General features: G+C 41.4%; 1 long non-coding RNA gene across 1 annotated transcript in view; it reads left to right on the top strand.

The window, feature by feature from the left end:
* Nucleotides 1-9,913, top strand: part of LOC125078272 (uncharacterized) — a 153,881-nt gene extending 143,968 nt beyond the window's left edge. The window contains exons 6-8 of the long non-coding RNA XR_007120843.1: nt 6,328-6,415; nt 6,856-6,941; nt 9,674-9,913. This is a non-coding gene — a long non-coding RNA (uncharacterized LOC125078272). The remainder of the gene's footprint in view (nt 1-6,327; nt 6,416-6,855; nt 6,942-9,673) is intronic.
* Nucleotides 9,914-17,175: the final 7,262 nt, after the last annotated feature.

Genomic DNA, 17,175 nt, shown 5'->3' with positions numbered 1-17,175 from the left:
GGTGGTGTTATAATCCGCCAGCCGCTGTTAATAGGGCTATTTTTCTTCCTGCATCTCAGGGAACAGACTCATTAGAGATTTTTTAATACGATGTGAAAAACCATATTTTTTTAAATCTGAAAGTTACCTGAATGAACTCATTCTGCCTCTGATGCAGGCTTTCTTCCAGGCCAGCCTAGCCACGCTGATCATGGTTTACTGGTATCCTTCTCTTTCCACAAAGAAATGGCAGGGCTGGAGGGAAGGCAGGTGGTGCTGTAATGAAAGGTTTCTAATATGTTTTCTGTTCTCTGGGGACTTTGAGAAAGCAGCGAGCCACCCTGATGAAGGAAGGCGTGTTTTTGGCAATCTAGACGGAGAAGGGCCCTCTGCTGCAGGACCAGTGTGGTTGCACTGATCCTGTAAATTAGTTCTTACTCCCTTCGATGACGGAGGAGCATGGAGCATCCCAGCAAACATGTCTTCATATTAGAGTGAGATAACCTTCCCATTCCCAGCAGGCAGGACAAATAGGCCAGCAGGCGACGAGGCAGGATTTCTTGGGCTTCCTGAGCAAATGAAGAAAATGCAGGTGTCCCTCTACTGCCCCCAGGTCAGCCAGGTCACAGGGTAATTGCCCAGTTGCTTGCTGGGAGAGGCCCACCAGGCTCTCCTCCCTCCAGGTTCATTTTTCATTTTGATTGAGTTATGAGGCTTCATGCCACAAACATCAGAGCTCGTCAAGAACGCCAATGATCCCCTCTTCCCTAAAATCTGGGCCTTGGTTTCATGGAGTTGTTTGGAAGGGGTGGGCAAGCAGGGCTGGTGGCTGGGTTCTGTTTTTCTCTGCAAGTGGCAGGAGCTAAGTCTCCACCTTGCTAGTTTAAGAGTCGCCTGGCTGGCTGATTTCAACTGAGGCAGAACAGCTTGGTGTAGCTTTGACGTGTGAAGACCAGATAAATGTTGGCAAGAGGAAGAGACGGGAGCTGCGTAGCCTTCTTGGAGCCCGCTGAAGGGACACACCCAGCCCTACACACTGAATGCAGGTGCTTTTCCCATCCCCTTGCTGATCCCTTGTCCCACGTCCACCCCTGAGGATTATGGCTAAAATAGCTGTGGGCTGGGCTATTTGACCCTCACTGGAGCTTTTCTGTTGTGGCTGGTGGACAGACGTTACGAACTTCTCTAATCTGGGAAGGGCCCAAACAGATGCTCGTCCTCCAGCTGTCTTGGTGTGTGTCTTACTAATCTGCCCATGACAGTTACACAGGGACACATGCACCCATACACAAACATACACACGCAGTCATACACACACACGCACAAACGCATACAGGCACGCGCACACTCAGACCTGACTTTGGTTTGCCCCAGCACCCTGAGTAATGACTTAGGCTATGTATTGTCTACTCTCTCTGTGTCCTAGGGAAGATTTTAGAAATTCTAATACAGGAGGCTGAGAAAGGAAAATATTGGCTTCTACAGTACAAACATCTCTGTCCTGAAAAGAAATGTTAATTTTCCCTTAAATCAAATGTTGACATATATCAGCTGCTGCGAAAGATGTGTCTCTATGGAAGGAAGACCCCTGCTCCGGGGCAAGGATATTGGGCTGGAGTGTCTCCTCCGAAAGGCTAACCAGTTTAGAATCTGAACAGGTTTGGTTTAGAGGTTTGAGGAATCATTCCAGTTTGCTTTCAAACCAACTTTTGCAGCAACATGGACAGGACTGGAAGAGAGTATGCTGAGTGAAATAAATCAAGCAGAGAGAGTCAATTATCAAAATGATTTCACTTATTTGTGGAGCATAACAAATAGCTTGGAGGACATGGGGAGTTAGGAGAAGGGAGTTGGGGGAAATTGGAAGGGGAGGTGAACAATGAGAGACTATGGACTCTGAAAAACAATCTGAAGGGTTTGAAGAGGTGGGGGGGAAGTTGGGGGAACCAGGTGGTGGGTATTAGGGCACGGATTGCATGGAGCACTGGGTGTGGTAAAAAACAATGAATACTGTTATGCTGAAAATAAATTAAAAAAATGATTAAAAAATATATTAAAAAAAAAAAAAGCTGATCTCTCTGGGACCCACTCCTGAGCAGGGGAGCCGGAACAGGGTTCCACTTTGTGGAATGCATAAGCCTGGGACCCCTACACTGGCCTCTGTAATGATTCAGGCATTGCTTACCTCTGCCAGCAATACAGGATTTTATCTGGAGGGGCTGGTGGGGACAGGCAAAGGGCACAGAGAAAGGATGTCATGCCCAGGCAAAGAGGAATTTCAGGTGCTAGGTGTCTTACCTGCTGCTTTCCTCACTGCTCCCAAAACACGCAGTCTAAGTATTCTTTGTTCAATACCTATGTTTCAAAATTCCAAATTAAGTCCCCCCCCAACTAGGCATGCACGCATGCACACACACACACACACATGCATGAACACGCACGCCCTTTTAACTCGTTAAGTTTGAAAGACGATGATATAGACAAGCAGCGGGTTTGCCAGTCTGCATGGTGAAGGCCAAGATTAATGCAGGAGGTTGGTGCAATGTTGCCGCAGAGCAGCGTGATCAGAATACAAGATGGAGCAGAGGGGGAAAGGCCAAGAAATATGTCTGTGCCTGGAGTTTACACAAGTCTCCTTAGCAACTTGTCTGAATTTATTTTTCCCTTAATGTGTGTGGGTTTCTTCCAAACCCGGAGTGAAATGGGAGTCGGGCTTCTAACAGTCCTCGGTTTCTCTTCTAGGAGGGCGGAGTTGTTTCAGTCGGTAGCAAACCCCTCTCTCCCTTCCTGGATCCTTCCCGCCCCCCCCACCCCCCGCCCCGGGACCCCTCCCTCCCTGAGGTGGCTCTGCTCCTTTTGCATTGTGACTTTGTGGACTGTTGGTAGCTTTCCAGAAAGACTCATCTCTGCGGGAAATGGGGGAGCCCGTTTCTGATGGCCACAGCTGTGCAGGTTTCTGCCACGGCCTTGCTGCTTCCAGGACGCACGTTCCTGCCTGCGGCATATGTGTGAACGTGCCTGTCTATATGCCCGGAGGTCACAAAATGGGGAGTAGCTATGGAGCTCCCTTCCTGTCCACGTTATCTCTTGTCATTATTTTTGCCTTGTTCTGCTTTTGCAGCTCTCACCTCTTGCCTCACCACATGCACATGGGCGTGCACACACACGCACACACAGACATGCACACATGCGTGCACACATATAGACACACACACATACACATATGCACACCCACCCACACATATACACACCTACACACATTCACACGCGTGCACACACACATGTGCACACACATACACATATGCACACATACACACGCACACATATGCACACATACAGGCACACATACACACATGCACACATATATACACATATACACATGCACACACATGCACACACACAGAGGGTCCTATAATTCTAATTCTAATATAATATAATTAGAATATAAAGCTATTAGAAGAAAACCCAACAAACCCTGACTTTGAGGAGTCTGTACGTTGGATGTTTTGCGCTTGGGCTTGCTTCGGGAAAGACAACCAGGAATACTGCCACGGTTTTACTCACACTGCTTTCTTTTGAAATTACTCTGGGGGAGTAGAGTTGCTGCTTCACTGGAGCCAGTGTCGAATGTAAACCTTAATATTTCTCCTCCTGGCCTCTTCCTCTCTTGAGAGTCAGGGGGTAAAAAAGAAAAAAGAAACCTGGCCAAAACACGTGAAGGTTTGATTTTGGCTCTTTTACAAACAGATGTTGCTTGTCATTCTGTTGTTGTTAAGCAGGCACCAGATTGGACCAAGCAGCAGTGTGTGTGTGAGTGTGTATGTGTGTGTGCGCGTGTGCATGTGTGAAAGAGGGGGTGGGGGGAAAGAAAGAGGGAGAGAGAAGAAATCGATCCTAGGAGAAGTTGAGAGCAAGAAGTAGATAATGTAGATTAATACTTTTTTCTTTCCAAACTTCACCATGGCGAGGACGATAGGCAATCGTGTTCTCCTTGGTTGGTTGTTGTTCAGAAGAAGAGGGAAAGGTGGGGGGGTGCCTGGGTGGCTCAGTGGGTTAAGCCTCTGCCTTCGGCTCAGGTCATGATCCCAGGGTCCTGGGATCGAGCCCCGCATCCGGCTCTCTGCTCAGCGGGGAGCCTGCTTCCCCCTCTCTCTCTGCCTGCCTCTCTGCCTACTTGTGATCTCTCTCTGTCAAATAAATAAATAAAATCTTTAAAAAAAAGATAAATAAAATAAAAATTTAAAAAAAGAAGAGGGAAAGGTGGAACTTAGTGGAGGGGTGCAGAGAGCCTGGGAGGGGAAAAGCTGGCCTGTCGTGGGCTGAGAAATGGAGGCTTATGAGGCTGTTCAGCTCTTCCCTCTGAGTAGATCTATGCCCTGCAGGAAGGCAGAGAGGTCTTTCTGTTGCAGCTGAACCTGGTTTCTCGTGTTTGATGGCTGTAGGCAACCTGGCAGGGGCTCTAGGCTCTCTTGTACTTTTCCCCGGAACAAGCGTCGCATTGTTACACGGTCAAGGTTCGAGGACACCCTGACTCTTCGCATATTGCTTATCTCTTTTCTCGCAGGGTCCGGGGGCTTTGTCAGTTCTTCCCCAAGCCCCTCCGGACCCCCACTTAATTCCGAATGGCTTCCGAATCGAATTGCAGCCTGCTTTCTCATGAGCAAAACATAGCTTTGAAAATAAAAGCGTTAAAGTTGGCTGACATACGGGAAGCCTCGTGCAGCGTATAGTTCATTTATATTAAAGAAATGACAGACGTCTGATCTTTAAAAATCTGTATCTCATATTTCCGTATCAGAACCAGGGTCTTCTGTGTTTCTGAAAATTGAGATCCTTTGAAGAAACCCTCCTGGCTTTATTAAGCCATGTAGCTAGAAAGGAAAGTTGTAGCCTGGTGTCATTGTTCAGATTTTAAAGAGGAAGAAAAATTGTCATCCTAAGCAAACTTCACTGCTTTTAAAAGTGAAAGTCGCGTCCTTAGCCAGCTGCACACGAGACAACTTGTTACCGGCAGCCTCCTTCTCTTTTGTTTCTTCGGGTGTGTCGAAAGCAAATTTGCCTCCAGTTCCTCACTCTGAAACATGATCTCTCTTGCACTGCTGTTGAGGACGAGCTCTGAGTGGGTTCCAGACTGTTCGAGGAGTGGGTTGCTTTTTTTCGTCATTTAGAAACAAGCTGAAGGCATCTTTTGTTTTTTTGTCCACTCTTATTTTGTCCTACCATTTTCTTGTCTTTGTTCTTTAAGTGACCTAGCCACGCCTTTATTTTTCATTTTACATAAAATATTAATTTTTTTTAACATGGGTTGGGGGTGATGGTGGGTGTGACAGGGAGATTATCAATATCAATTCTAATTTTCCCTTCGGCCGAAAGGAGCATGAAAACCATGGCGTCGCCTGGCCAATCTCCTCCCTCCGGCTCCCTTCTGGTCAGTTTTTCCTGGGCAGAGAAGAATTAATCCTACCTAAGCTAGCTGGCTTTGGTGACGGAGCCTCTGCATTGCTCACACGAGAGGTGCTCCCATGCTGGGGTCTGGTGTCCCTGTGGTAGTATCACAGGTGGACGGCGCTCATGGTGACGCATGGCCCCAGTGAATGTCTCTTGGAGCAGCGATTGCTGGATGTGCCTCTTTTGTTGAGGTGATTGGATCTTCCTACAAAAAAGCAAGGGCTGCAGAGGGTGAGAGAAAAGACATCAGGAAAACAGAAAAGCCATAGGGAGACCAAAGACTGGCGGTCTCTCCTGCTTCATGATGAATCCCAAAGGGTAGATTTGAGTCTTTTTTTGTGGTTCTTTTTGTTTTCTCTCCTTTTCTTTTCTTCCATCCTCCCTCGCTCTCTTTTTCTCTCTGTTTCTCTTTCTCTTTCTTTCTGCCTCCTTTTCTTTTTTCTTCCCTTTCTTCCCACTTTTCTTTCTTTCTTTCTCTCCCCAACCCCCCTTCTTTCTTTCACTTCTCTCTTGCCTTCCTTTTTAAAAAGTTCACTTGAATTGTTCTGTCCCCTCAGGACAAAGGAGGTCTGCTGAGATCCGGGACAAGAGGTACATCGTTAAAAAAGGAGGGTGGAGGGCAAGAAATCTTTCTGTTGGTGTCGTTCTACTGACATCACCATGGATTGGGTGTTCAAGTCCACAAGCCAGGCAAAACTCAAATACATTTTCCCTTTAGCAAGCGGCTGCACAGTGAGTTTGCCTTCCATTAGTAAAGGAACAATGAAGGAAAAGCAAACCCTGCGTCTAAAACATGGCCAATGAAAGAAGGTTGGAATGGAAGCCAAGAATCCTGCTGTGGTGGAAGGGGGATAGACTCATGAATTCTCCACAATAAGATATTTTACTTCTTTTTAACAGCCCCATCAGCAGAGACAAATAATGACTCCTGAAACATTTCAGAATCAAAAAGTTAAAACGATGTTTCAGTGATGCTACATCTTGCCAGGTAATGATTGCCCAACTTGATTGTACCTTAACCATTCTTAATAATTGATAGCCTGTCTCTTTCTCATATTTAACAAATGAGCGGTTTGGTACAAAACATTGGAATTTGTGAATATTCTGAGACCTCACATTCCTGTTTGATCATTTTTCCGGTAAAATAGTTGTCAGCGTTTGTCGATAGCCAGGGAAATTCCAGGAAAAAATGTGAAAGTGACTTATTTGCAGAACCTTTATAGCATGTGTAGTTTTGGAAATTAAGTAAATATAATGTTGCCCAGTGATTTTCTAGAATTATATTTATTTCAGTGTTTGCTGTTCCATTTTTACCTCATTCAGTGTTAATTCTAATTTAGCTTTAACCAAGAAATGGGTGACAAAAAGAAACCAACTGATAAACAAACAAAAGAGTCTTGATCCACTTAAAATAATTTTATTTTCCAGACGCGGGCTAATGGTTTGAAGATATTGGCCTAGCAAGATGGCAACGAGCTTAAAAAATAGGATTCCTAAGAAGTTGCTTTTCTCAGGTAATAGTGTTTTCCCTTAACTTTCCCAAACCTTCCGTTTCCTCAAGTGCTGCAAATTTTTAGGGCACGTCTGAATGCTTTAGTTCTAAAGAATAACTGCATTTTGAACTTGATTTTTTTTAAAGTAGCAAATAGCTTTATAATATTCATAGCAGAGCAGTCATGGCATTCAATTCTATGGAATTCAGGGGGAAAAAAATGAAGTTATTACTTAACAGTGCTTACTTCTTTTGACAATGATTTAGCCAGAACTCATTTGAAACTGTCAAGCACTGGCCTTAAACTCTGTGGCTATCTTGGGTAATTGAATTGAAAAATGTAAATATTAGAGGATTGTCTCTAAAAAACCTACGGTGTGCTCTGAATTCCTGGAAGATAGGGCTTGTATAACTAGCATAACAATATTGACATTTTAACTTTGGTCCTAGATTGGTAATATAGTATGGCGTTTCATGCAGCTATCCCCATCCCTGTCCAATGGCTAAGATTTGAGCTCAGCTATCAGGATACAGGCAGTTTCCTTTTAGTGGTATTAAAGAACTTCGTGCCACTTAAAAATGTTTAATAGCACAAATAATATATTTGCTTGATAAATTACCTTACTCTGCTTTGCCATTGTTCATAGCATTCAGCTTGCATTTTCCAACTTAATTATGAGTATTACTATCTAACAGAGCCCCACAGAATCTTGCTTCATAAAGCTAGCCAAAATTTCCTCTGAAAAGAACTTTTCTTTTCCTCCGTAACACAGAGAAGGTTCTTGAAGGAGGTAGTCAATTAATATTTTGGAGAAAATATCTCCTTCCGAACAAACCATTCTTCTATGAGTCAGGATTTGACCTATTTTTTCCCCTGCAATCTAGACATCTTCCGATTTTTTCTTTTATTTTCTATAATTAAAACGGTGGATTGTTTGGAAGCTAACACTACAAACCATTTGGAATGAGTAGCTTTTCTCTGTCCTATATTTACCAAAAAAAAAAAAAAAATGTTTAAAAAGAGATGCCCCCAATTAAAACATAGCATCACACTCCTTTCTTTGAGGTTCGAGGATGCAAGTGTATGAAGATGGTTCTAATTGAATGACTAAGTATAAAACTTGGACAGATCTTATTTTGTTCATTGCAAACAAATACTGCATTCCGTCTTTTTAATAAACCTGATAATAGTAGCTAGTCCTCATCACTTTGGAAGCCTGGAATGGCTCTTTTCCACCCGAATGGGAGTTCCTCTGTCCCACGTGCTCCTACAACCCTTCACAGTGTGCAAAGTGCCCATCCTCAAATGCTTCTGGACCCGTGCCTTTGTCGGAAAGATCAAAGGAAAAGAAGAGGCTTGGGGTTCATTTTAAAATCTTTCCTTTTAGAAAGGAAATCAGCATTTTAGAATGAAGCCAAGACCACTTGGAGGTGATTGGTTTGGATCCTACTTAATTCCACTTGCTATCATTGTTGCTTTGGATCTGAAAGTCAAGCTGCAGAAATTCTCAGTTTGGGGAACCTTCACCGCATGAATAGGCTGCCAGGAATCCTACCCACAGCTCAGTCCTAGTGAAGTAGGCAGATGATGGGGTATCTGAGAAGGGTCACGTCTCAGGTCCTGTTGGTCCCTGCTGCTGGTTGGTTTTGTGTTCTGTTGCTTTCAGCTTTCAGTATATGTGCATAAGGGCCCGCTCTTTTCTCTAAATAATCCCCCAATTCAGCTTTTTTTGTACTTAGTAGAGCCTCCCAGAATCTTGAGGAAGTCTCATGCTCATGTCGAGGCAAAGGAAGAGAATTTTTGTGAAAGCCAGGATCTATAGACATCGCTTAACAAAAATTAAAAAGTTTCTTCTTAGGTTGGGTGAAGGATGGAGGCATATGTTTTTCCCAATATCTAGGGAGGGCGATTATTTTGCTTTTTATCATGTGTTGTAGAAGTGCTTGTGATTCAGACTGTGCCTTTAAGAAAATTCACAAAAGGAGCTGTTAATAAAGCTTCGTGGTCTTGGATGTCCCATTTTTATGTGTAGAATATTGGCTTGGGAGAAAGAATGCTATATTGACAAATATAATCATTTCATAAGGCTTCAGAAACAGATCCATCTTCATATCCTTGAATAGTTTTGGGGGGACAATTACACAACTTCTTCTCCAGTTCAGATTTTATAATATATGCCCAAACTTGTTCTGTGTTAGTGTTGGGACCAATAATGGGGGTGGGGTAGAAACAGAAACACGAACTTTTCCTGAAGATGAGTCTTCTCATTTAATATAGCTAGAAATCTCCTCTAGAAGACTTTTCAGAAAATACTTATCAGCCTGTTGGTGATGCTTGTCAGTTTATTCCGCCTGTTTTCCAAAATGCAAATAGAAGGGAGAAATTCACCATCATTTTTCATGTAATTACAGGCATTTAAAGGAAAGAACTTGCACTTGGGATTTCATGTCTTTCTCAATCTCTCTCTCTTTCTCTCTCTCTTATAATCTGATACCGCTTTGGCCAGATCGTGTGCTAAGGTCTGACTAAAAGAGCCTTCGGTAACATTAAACAGTCACCTGATGAGATTTACCTAAAGCCGAGTGTATCTGTGGAATAAGTGAAAACAGAGGGACCTGTGTCGGGGAGAACACAGATGCTGCTGCTTAACCTTTGCCCTTCTAAGAGCAAGATGAAGTCTTTCCATTTCGGACATAAAACACTAGAATGGCAGAATCTTTGGTTGGACTAATGGCTTTAACGTTTATTTTCAGACATCTCAAACCCCCAAACGAGAGAAGATACTGAGGCCTGTTGCCACAAACCCGTAGATCCGAACTTGTGGTGATAGTCCGCACAAGCTTGTGTCTATAGGTATGTGTCTGTTAGGCAATCTCACAGACCGCGGGTTTTGCCTGTATGCCTACCCAATCCCCCTTCCCATCCCTTTCATGTCCCGTCTTCCCCTTAGAGTCCTTTAAGAGTGGTAGAAATGGAAGAAAGGGCTGGTACGGGAAGAAGGAGACCTTTTGTTCTGAGATGGATGGGACTCTCCAATCATTAATTTATAAGTTCGCCCTCAATTCCCTTCGCTCTTTAACTATTCTCAGCTCTCAAATTGAGAGACGGGGCTCGCAGGTGAGGCAGCAAGGACTTTGGGTGACTCAGCTTACTACTGAGGGATGAATAAATAGATACCTAACCAAGGGTCTGTTTTGTTTCCTGTGGGCCTAATTGTTTTGAAAGTTACTGTGATCTTTTTTGGAAACAGACAGAAACTCCTGCCCAGACCCATCTCGCCCTGGCTTGACTCGCACCCTGCGGCCACTCTTTTTCCCTCATTGTTCTCAAATCCGTCCTTATCTTTTTTTTTTTTTTTTTTTTTACAGCTTTATAAACATATATTTTTATCCCCAGGGGTACAGGTCTGCGAATCGCCAGGTTTACACACTTCACAACACTCACCATAGCACATCGTCCTTATCTTTTAAAATAAAATTAACCAGGGGAATGGCTGCGCTGAAGTCTTTATACTTCTGTGCATAGCCAGCACTGGAAGAAAAAGAACTTTTTTATAAAAAAGAGATCGGCCGTTGAGGTCTAACTTCATAGTTGGCTAGAGTTGTAAGTCTTCACATGTTTAAGAGGCTGGAATGAAAATAATTTTATCCCCTTGCCTCTTAAATGTCACCATTGTGCCAGGATTGGAAAGTCAAACTGACTGCAGATCAAAGCAAAAGTGGCTATATTTGTCTCATTCCAACAATGTGAGCTGAGGAGTCTGTAAACAGAACCCAGGGTGAAAAGTTGATCAATTTGGATGACTCTTATACTCTTGCATTCCCTTCTGGTCAAACACGGTGCCAGGAATTCCCTTTTAGATTTTTTTGTTTTGTTTTGTTTTATTTTATTTTATTTATTTTTGTGTGTGTGTGCAGACTCGTGTAACCAGAAGGGTCAATATAAAGCAGTTACTGAGTTACCATTGGCAAAAGTTTGAAATGCGCATGGTAACATTTTATTTCATTAAAAGCTCTTTTCTCTTCCGAGCCACACTACTCCGGGATGGGAGAATTCTTCTTCTATTACGTACATAAAAATGAAATGATGTCTGTTGGAATTGGGAAGGTGTAGGTACAGATCCCATATGTTTAAGGAGGAGAATAGAATGTTCTGCAAATGCTCCACGTGGAGGTTATGGTGTACATACATTTCCTTTGTGTTTGCTTGGCATAGCATCGAGGAAGGCTGTAGACTTCAGCTGCCAGCTTGCCAAGAAGTCATTACTTCATTATGGAATGATAGAACATGACATCCAGAAGAGAAAGATTGTCCTCATTGGCCTGTATCATGTATAATTGTTTGCCCAAGGCCTTGATCCACCCACTAAGCCAACAATCTCCTTGGTTGGTTTTACCTGCCTCTTTGAAGTGGTGAACTTAGAATGGATAAGCTGCTAGCAAATTAAACTTGTACTTTCCCTGGATAAATACTTATTATTGATAAAGGCAAAATCTTGTCTCTACTCATCATCCCTTTAACCTGCCATTAAAATGTATTACCAGTGGGACCAATGGAGTTCATGGATCCAAGGGGATGTTGAATTGCCTATAGTCCCCATACAAAGACACCAGAAGGACTACAGGTTGGCCGTGAGGTGGCTGCCAGGTTATTTCTTTGAAAGAGGTTTTTAAGACCCATTACCCCAAGAAAAAAAGATTATGGGGAGCAATCTTTTCAAAGTTTCTAAAAGACTTAAGATATTATTATTTGATTCATCTGACTAGAAAATATTCTAGTGGAAAACCCAAAGCCTCTGGGCCCTGGCCACAAGAAACAGGATATTAAATATTTTACATGATGATGCAATTCAGTATTTTTCCCCCTCCTTCCAGGTCCATGAATGAATGCTTCTGTAGATATTAATTATTCCTTTGGGGCTCCCTCAGAGTGGACCAAATATTCTACAGGAAGCTGCAGAAAGTAAAATAATTTCAGGTCTTCCCCAGAAAGACTCTAAAAATACATTTCAGTAGTCTGTGTTGCATGGAGGTATACAGAGAATGAGTATAAAACAAAGTAGTTTTATTAAAATCCTCAAATTATCAGTACCAAAATACATTTATGAAACTATAACACCAGGATATAGTGTGTGTGTGTGTGTGTGTGTGTATAAATATATATATATGTATATATATATATAAAGACAGGAAATTATAATTCTTATTCCAAGAATTGCATTTGATAAAGGAATTCAACCCTCATCACCAGAGCAGTGGGAGGTGCTGATACTTCGTTTTAAAAGAGTTTCTTATTTTTATTCCAAAATTAATAAATGGATTTTTCTATGTGGGAAGAAAATGGTAGGTATGGGAAATAATTAACTTGAATTTAAATTTAATATAATTCCTTCTTTTTCAATGTGCTTACTAATAACTCCATAGTACCTGTTTGGTCCTATGAATCTTTGTTGGCTCTGTACGGTATTTAACCTCATCTGATGTCCCCTAGCCTCTCTAATTAGGATGTTTTAAGCTTATTATGCCTGAAATAGTGTTGAAATTTTACAGAGAAGTCAATATGAATGACTCTAAAAATTTCAAAGATTTATCAACACCTAACATGGTGCCCAATAAAGTAAAGTTAGAAGGAAGTCTCTTGTTTCTTTTGGGATAGCCATATGGCCAGAAAAATTGTGAGATTCAATCACTCATTCACCCAGCAGAGTTTTATGAATGCTGACAGTATTCAGTACTTTGTAAAATGGCAAAGATACGACTGTGACTTCAAAAAAATGGTTATTTGGTGAGGAGCCCCTTTGTAGAATTTCATGTCAGTTACCAGATGACTTTTAATGAGTCACGCTTTACTCCGAACAGTTGCACAGCTTCCAAATACCTAATCAGGTACAGAATGTGTTTACTCATGGGGAGTTCCCCCCCCCTTCCATAATCTCAGACATTTGTAGCATTGTTTGAGATTCACCCTCATTTCCTTTGTGGGGAGTGCTGCTGCTAGCACTTCAGACCTCCATGTTCAACAGACCGAGAGTCTGTAATATATAGATTCCGAATATCTTTGGAATCTGGTTTTGAAAGTTAAAGTGTTTAATAGATTGTCTATACCTAAAGATATATAACTACTGTTCTATAAATGCTACTTATTTTATTTTTTACTTCCTTCTTTCAATAAGAGTTTTTATGACATCATTCCATATCATAATTGCATGTTGTTATAGCATGCCTACAAATATTTACACTAATTATGTAATGAGCCATAATTGCACTAATACATGATAATGGGCTAAAATCAGTGTAAATAAACAAGGAAATTCACACAACCAAAAGAGCAGGGTATTGAAAACCATTAGTATTCTAGCAGCAACATCTTTCTGTCTTTGACCCCTAGAAGAAAATGAATTTTTCCAGTTCTGGATATTTAAAAGCTCTGTAAGCTATACATTTAGGCTAATATACTAGCACGCTAGCATATCAAAACCTATACTATCTTTGTTCTGTCTTCTTTGGTTAACTCTTACAGGCTCTTTTATTGCCTTGTTTTCTGTTCTTAAAGGTTAGGCCTTCACAGTATTTACCGAATCAAACAAATGGTCAGTGCAAGGAAAATGAAAGAAATTCAAATGCAGAGGAAAGACAATGACTTACATTTTTTTCTAGTGTCCTAGTGAATGTTTAATCTTAAATGTAATTGAGTATCAGGAGGCAGAGGACTCACAGTTACTCCTTGAATTTCCGTATGAGATCCAGGACTTAAGAGAAATTTGTCAAATTGAATTCAGCCATTCTGCGATTCCTTTTCTCTTCTTTTCTTTTCTTTTTTTTTTTTTTTTTTAACACCATACTGTGAAGTTACAATATAAGTAGCAGGACAAGAGATATGACATAAAAATAAAAATCACCTGGCCTTTATCTTTAGGTTCATTTATACTCCCATTTTACCCATTCATTCAAATGCTTTTGCTTTCATACAACATACATATTTTTAAGTCTCTTCTTTGTGCCAGGTCGTCAGCATTCAAGTAGGGTTAGATTTGCAACTGTGAGTAGCACAGCCCCATCTTTGAATAGCTCAAGGTATAATAAAAGAGGCAGATAGATAAATTATAATGCAATAGTGTTAGTGTTAAATTAGAAATGTGCATATAAAATTATGAATGATCAGAGGAAGAACTCTTTGAATGGAGCCTTGAAGGATGAATGGGCGTTTGCTTGGTAAAACTAACTTACCAGTCTTTCCCGAGAACCACTGATCCAAGAGAGGCAGTCTCCTCAAAAAAGGCAGCCCCATTCCATGATATCTGCATCAGGGAACAGGGTTGGAGAAATTGGGAAAATGGTCCCTCTCCAGGTTAGTAGAGCAGGGTGATGAAACACCAACTCTACAGCATTTGGATCTTTTTTTTTTTTTTTTTTTAACATAATCAGCTCCATAGGACTGTCACTCATTTATTTACCATGTGCTTAAAGACACTCCTCCATCTCTATATACCTGGGCCCAGCTTCTCTATGGAACAACCTTTACCAGGCAAAACCAGAGTCCAGCTAAGCGATGAGGAGAGGGGGCTACCTGTAGATCAGAGAGCCTTCCTCAATGGGAAGTGCAACCCTGATCCAACACCAATTCACATGGAAATGGGAAGCCACCATCAAGTTGTTAAGAAGGAGTCTGTCTGCTGCCCCAGCATCAAACTGAGACTGATGATAAAGGGAAGACCCAGTTTAAAAATTAAAAGCCAATAGGGAACTATACTGTATTCCTTTAGAAGGGGGGGAAAAAAAAGTCAACATTTTACACATTGCTAAATTATTGGGGAAAGAATTTATACCAAAAAAAGTGCTGAAAGTCAATTCTGGAAGGAGGGGCACTTGATAAATATGAGAATTATGTAATATTATGGTAAATACTGTTGAGTGAATGTTCAACATTGCTTCTATATTGTTTACCTCTGCTTTGCTCATAATCCTAGTTCCTATAACTTTTCACCATATTTTGGCTGAAGCTCTTTCCCCTTGGGTACTGACGCTTTGGAGATTACAGTTTTTCAGTTTCACAGTAGAAACAGTCATTTTCCTAATTTTTTTTTCAATTGTTCAAGTTTAAATATTGGTCTACTTTTATATTCTGTTAACAGATGCCAAAGGGTATTAGTTTGATCAGAATAAACACCATTATATAACATTATCATGATTCTGATGCACCAATAATATCAAGAAAAACAACCCTTAGTATTTCCTCCCTTCTTGTATGCACAGTAATCTCAAGCCAAGATTCTTGTGTTATTTTCCTCTACTGTTGGACCCTCTGGTGTGTTATCTCTTATGAATGGCCCAAGTAGCTGACAGCATGAAGAACAATTATAAGACTAACTTGTCATTTCATTGCCTAAGAAATGGTAGCTTTCCAGCCATTGTGACTGCATGCTCCCAGGTTGAGGTAGTAGGTTGTATAGTTTAGAATTACATCAAGGGAGATAACTGTACAACCTCCTAGCTTTCCTTGGGTCTTGCACAAAGCAACATGCCGAGAACGATCATGAGTCCTCCAGGCCTTTTTTTCTAGGAAATTCTGTGGAAGGTAAGATTGGGTACAGTGGTTCTACTGGCATTTTAGAATTCAGGTTTTGTTTAATTCTTGTACCCATCCTGTATTTTCATGTTCTGTTTCTTTGGGTTGGATTTAGTTTTACCAAAAACATGAGCTTTTGAGGGATTCAGTTTATCAGTTATGCATTGTCACAATAATGCTGCTTAATAAACAACACAAAACCTCTGTGACAAACAACAATAAACATGTTTAGCTCATGAGCCTGTGGGTCAGTGACTTAGACTAGACAGTTTTTCTGGTCTTGGCTGGTCTCATTCATTCTGGCTGTCACCTGTAGGACAGGGTCACTGGGATACTGAGGTAATTCAGTTCTGTGCCCTACACGGCCCGTGTTCCAACAAACTCTTCCTTGCAAGCTCTCATGGTGAAGGCAGAGGAGCAAGAACAAGGAAGAGCCAAAAGGCTTAAGTATTTTTCAAGCTTCTGAGGGCTTTACATTTACTAATACCTCATTGGTCAAAGGAAGTCATATGACCCAGTATGGAGCCAGAGCAGGAAGCGCTAGTAGGTTCTTTGGGAAAGAGCAGGGACTCAGGAACACATGACAGATGGTGGCCGTTTTTGTAGTCACGTTGTACTTTCTTAGAATTCATCAGATTGGAAGTCATTATGCACCCTCCATCCTAGGAAGCTCCCGAGAAAAGGAGCCGTGTTTGTGAATTCACATTTAGGATTTTGGGCTAAGCTGGCCTTAGTCTGAATGTTATGTATATCCCTGTTAATGAGGTGTATTCCAACTAACTTCTGTGGGAAAATGCCAAGAGACTGGACTGGTAATAATATGGGGATTGACTAAATCAGAAACAAAGCTCAGTCATTTCATGTTGATAACTAGTGTCAAGAATGACGGCCATTTGGCCTTAGAGTGAACTCACAGGATCAACCCAGAGTATATCAGTGACAAAGAAGCACTAGAATCCAAGTGTGTTGGCTAGGATGGAGTTGCTCCAAGCCTAGATGCTTTCAGTAGAAAATGCAAAAAGGTAGTCAGAGGTACTTAATGAGGTTATTTAAACCATTTGATGACTTTCTGGAATTTTAATATGCAACATATGTAAAAGAATGGTTTTGCACATTTTAGTTGTAGCTCACTCATGTACTCTCTCTCTCTCTCTCTCTCTCAACTACCATTAAAAAAGGGACGAGATCCCTGTGTCACCATTTTGATTCCAGGCTCAAATATTTTCTTAGTGAATTATGGTATATGTTAGGCTACTAAGAGGTTCAAGGATAAGTAGCCCCAGCTTGGTGTTAAAGCACAGCTAGAGGCCCAGGTTTGTTTTGGGCCACCCTGAAAGTCTACTGTAGAACTGGGAGTGATGCTAAGACTCCTGTATGGTCTTCATTTCTTTGTTTACTCATTCATCCTTTAGGAAGGTCTTTGGCCTTGCTCTAGAGGACATTGTCATTATACATTTATTATGAGTTTGAGACGAAACACAGTTATTACCTGTATCTGTGTTGGCTTAGGGTTTGCATATTAAACATTTGTAGCCACTTGACACATAAGGACCTACTTAGTACTGTTTATACATTTATAAAGCTTTTTTTTTTTTTTAATCAAGTCATCTTCCTGTACAAGACAATAAGATCCTTTCCTTGCAGTGGCATGACCTTGAGTGGTTTCACACAGCCATGGTTCCCAAGAGCC

The sequence above is a fragment of the Lutra lutra genome, chromosome 10, assembly GCF_902655055.1.
Source record: "Lutra lutra chromosome 10, mLutLut1.2, whole genome shotgun sequence".
Lineage (NCBI taxonomy): Eukaryota > Metazoa > Chordata > Mammalia > Carnivora > Mustelidae > Lutra > Lutra lutra.
Note: the sequence above shows the minus strand (reverse complement) of the source record. Positions and strands in the feature narration are given on the sequence as shown.